Here is a 4,491-nt window from a genome sequence, read left to right as displayed (position 1 = left end):
TGTGTTAGGTCACAGGTCACCAACTTTCTGGGGCACGTGGGCACATTTACAAAGTGAAGGAACTGGCATGGGTGTCACTCAACTGAGCTGGCAACCCAAACCTGTCCTCTTGACTACAACAGAATGCTTCTCTTGAGCCTTATTTCAACAGGGATTGTAGGCCATCATGGTGTGTGGGTGCATTTTGTGAAACCTATACTTTGGCCACCTCATGAGAAGAGATGACTCCCTGGAAAAGACCCTGATGTTGGGAAAGATGGAGGGCACAAGGAGAAGGGGACGGCAGAGGACGAGATGGTTGGACAGTGTTCTCGAAGCTACCAACATGAGTTTGACCAAACTGCGGGAGGCAGTGGAAGACAGAAGTGCCTGGCATGCTTTGGTCCATGGGGTCACAAAGAGTCAGACATGACTAAACAACTAAACAACAACATCTATTCATGCATTGTTTTCTGTTTCCCTATGCAGTCACAGATGCATGGAATGTGTTTGTGATGTCATTCCTTTAAAACAGCAGTTTGTCACACTGATGCACAGTGTAGCAGTGTTCACAGCTTGTGCATGTTATGTCAGCAAGGTGGTCACACTGCTTGCGATTTAAAATGCACTTTCACATATGCATGACAATGCACATCCCATTGAGATCAATCCAGTAGCGACAGCCAGCTGTGCTCAGAGGCACAACCTAGTGCACATTCAGTGATACAAATGCACATCAGCAATATCTTCCATCCTCTTCACCAAGTTTGGGTAAGGGGTTGTGTCATCAAATCCCCACCCCCCAACTTGCAAAAAAAGAAAGGAAGGAAAAATCAGATATCATTGAATCTTGTGGGAAATTTATTATTGTTATCTGCATGAATGGAACCTCAATATCTATATCAAAAACCAAACCTGGTGGACTACTGTGAATATCCTTAAGAAAAGAAGAAGAAAAAACATTTTGCTAATTATAGACCAAAAATGTTCTTATTTTCCGGAAGGGAATAATAGTATGTATTGTGTGCTGATGCTTCTAGTTATTGTTTGTGGATTTTGTTTCTTTCTAATATTGACTGAAAACCAAAGGTTGAAGCAGGCAGCAACAAGTAACAGCAGGTGTCTATTTGTTAACAACAACAACGAGAAGAAGAAGGAGGAGGAGGAGTGTATTGTTCTTTAAAAGTACAAAGCATTATTTTGTTTGCCATCATTTTGTGTGTGGAATGATTGGAGTCTATATTGGCCAACAAGCGAAAATGACCTATCATTCAACTATACAGTTACAGCTTTCATTGGGGAAGATGCACAACAGCATGCAGAAGGTTCCCAGGTTCAGTCCCAGGTATCTCCAGATAGGACTAGGAGTGTCCAGAATCTGAAGTCCCAGAGAGATCTTGCCAGTGTAGATAATTTTGAGCAAAATAGACCAATGGTCTGACTTTGTATAAGGCTCGCACATGTATATTCCACTGTAATGCTGCCATGGCGACCATGTAGCAACAATCACAGAAATAATTTGCATGGAAGACAACTTGATGGCTGACCACAGGACTCTTTTGTGTAGGTGGAAGGGCTGGAGAAATCAATGCTCCAGTCAAAAGGAAGGAGGATGGACAATCTTCATAGCTGATCCTGGTGTAGTAAGGGAAATCCAGCATGAGTGGTGATGCAGCAAGCAACCGATCTGCATGTCTGCCAATAGAGATGTCCTACGGTTTGCTTAACTGGTTACCCTTTCCCTGATCATCCTGAAGAAACTTTACATTCTCCACTCAAGGCATTCCCCAAAATCCCACTGAAATTAGATGAGCAGCAGCCAAGGCGAAAGGTTTTGGCAATCCATATAAGAACTCTGAGGGACACGGGTGGCACTCTGGGTTAAACCACAGAGCCTAGGACTTGCTGATCAGAAGGTCGGTGGTTCGAATCCCCGTGACGGGGTGAACTCCCGTTGCTCGGTCCCTGCTCCTGCCAACCTAGCAGTTCAGAAGCACATCAAAGTGCAAGTAGATAAATAGGTACCGCTCAAGCGGGAAGGTAAACGGCGCTTCCGTGCACTGCACTGGTTCGCCAGAAGCGGCTTAGTCATGCTGGCCACATGAACCGGAAGCTGTACGCCGGCTCCCTCGGCCAATAAAGTGAGATGAGTGCCGCAACCCCAGAGTCGGTCACGACTGGACCTAATGGTCAGGGGTCCCTTTACCTTTACCTTTATAGGAACTCTGGAAGCTGCCTTATAATAATAATAATAATAATAAATTTTATTTATATCCCACCCTCCCCAGCCGAAGCTGGGCTCAGGGCGGCTAACAGCAATCAAAATAATCCAACATTCTAAAAACATTCATTATAAAATTAATTAAAATCAAATTAAAATCAAATTGATGGCAACCAATTAAACAAAATTCTGCGCAGATTGCCAGAGGAGGGGGTCAGGCTGTGCCCTGACCAAAGGCCTGGTGGAACAGCTCTGTGTTATCCCAAGTCGGACCAACATTGACATCAGTATTGTCCACACACAGCTCAGCATTGGTCAATCAAGCTCAGAGTTTCCTGAACTCAGGTTTCCAACTGGTTTTGGACCACAATTTCCATCATCCCTGAATATTGGTCCTGCTAGCTAAGGTTGATGGGAGTTGTACTCCAAAAACAGCTGGAGACCCACGTTTGGGAAACCGTGATCTAGCTCAATATTGTTTACATTGACTGACAGCATCTCTCCAGCTTGTCATAGTGGGAACGTTCTCAGCACTCCCTAGAGATGCCAGCAGTTGAATCTCAACTGCTGATACTCTTCCACTGAGTTAAAGATTCCCTTTCCTAGATAAGCTGGCCTGGAACAACTCTTGATATCGTTCCAGGGTCAGGGAAAGGCTTTTCATCATTCCCTCAGGAATTTCAGCATGTTAGGGAGCCAGTTTCAGATGTGACTGTACAGTTTCTACAAGGTTTCATTGATTTGCTGTTCTTTAGATAATTTGGAAGCTCCATGGAAGCAGACACACCAGCCTCAGTCACCCACACTAATAGGAAGAGTCATCTATCTGGATATGAGTCTATTTAAAAATAATAATAATAAACCCTTTGCATCCCCCCAATTCTGGTGACTAACCAACAGGATACAATTCTGTTCCATCCCAGGAAATCCTTAACTGGCTGGCAACTCAGCTGCCTCCACATCTTAATCTGTGTTCTTCCACACAGGTTAATTCACCCTGGGCCTTGAAACCTGAGAAATTGTACTTCATCTTTACCCTTGTGTTCCTTATGATGGGTCTTTCTTTTTCAATCTTTTGCTTATTTGCTCAACATTCACTCTTGATTTCAAAAGCCTGACTCACACATTAAGGTCCTGGAGGGCCGAGAGCAAAAACAATTAGCCACCTGTTGTGAAGTCTTGTATCAAATTATAGACTTCTCTTTTTTAAAACAAAAAAACAAAAACCCACGGCACCTAGGAAATATATTGGAGGGAGCAAACCAGCAATGACGGCTTGCCTGTAGCACATACAGGATAAATCTGAAATGGAAAAGTGCATAAGATTAAAAGGAAATGCAGAAAAAGAATGTTAGTAAAGAGGGTGAGTATATTTGTCTAAAACCAGACTGATACTATTTACAACAGCCTAGACTCTTGGGTTCATCTGGAGATGTGGTCTGCAAACATTCCAGGAGTAGGACTTTAAGAAGAACCATCTTGAACCAGACCAAACCCTAATCTAATCAGACCAAACCCTAATCTAATTCAGCCTTCTTTAAATGAGTGTGACCCCCTAGAAACCTCTGAGAAGGACAGAAGAATGACAAGGAAATGGCGTCCTCCTACCCCATGGCTTGTCCCCAGTTTCTAGTATCCATAGATACTGCCTCTGACCATGGAAATTTTATATAGCAATCATGGCATTTAGATTTTAACACATTAGTAAATTATGTGTTTCATGGAGTCTTCAAACTAGTCTCCTCAATTTCTAGTATTGTATTGATGTGAAGACACATTTCTTTATTCTCACCACAACAAAGAAATATAGGAAGAAGTCTCCTAACTCTTTGGTTAATTTGCCTGAAAATAAGGAAAGTGTAATCAGCTGGGAACTATACAAGGCAGTCTGCTTGTTTGGGGTCTGTTCAAAAGAACTAAGAAGCTGTTCAGTTCTACAAGTGATCCTTGATTGGCTAGGGTCACCCATGTGACAAGTACAGGAAGCATTGCCCTCAGTCGAATGGCCATCATTTGCCCTAAGCAACATCAGCATGTAACTACAATCCGATGAGCATTAGGACATCATTATATCCAGCACTAGGGACGCAGGTGGCGCTGTGGGTTAAAGCCTCAGTGCCTAGGACTTGCCGATCGAAAGGTCGGCGGTTCGAATCCCTGCGGCGGGGTGCGCTCCCGCTGCTCGGTCCCAGCGCCTGCCAACCTAGCAGTTCGAAAGCACCTCCGGGTGCAAGTAGATAAATAGGGACCGCTTACCAGCGGGAAGGTAAACGGCGTTTCCGTGTGCGGCT

At 44.0% G+C, this 4,491-nt stretch overlaps 1 long non-coding RNA gene across 1 annotated transcript; it reads right to left on the bottom strand.

Annotated features, from left to right (window-relative positions):
- Window positions 1–1,194: 1,194 nt before the first annotated feature.
- Window positions 1,195–4,201, bottom strand: LOC310826692. The gene is made up of 4 exons (XR_014555930.1): window positions 3,993–4,201; window positions 3,437–3,502; window positions 3,237–3,334; window positions 1,195–1,614 (listed from the first exon to the last, which is right to left on the bottom strand). It is a non-coding gene; the product is annotated as an uncharacterized lncRNA (long non-coding RNA).
- Window positions 4,202–4,491: the final 290 nt, after the last annotated feature.

This window comes from Podarcis gaigeae, assembly GCF_964106915.1.
Source record: "Podarcis gaigeae genome assembly, chromosome: 11".
NCBI lineage: Eukaryota > Metazoa > Chordata > Lepidosauria > Squamata > Lacertidae > Podarcis > Podarcis gaigeae.
Note: the sequence above shows the minus strand (reverse complement) of the source record. Positions and strands in the feature narration are given on the sequence as shown.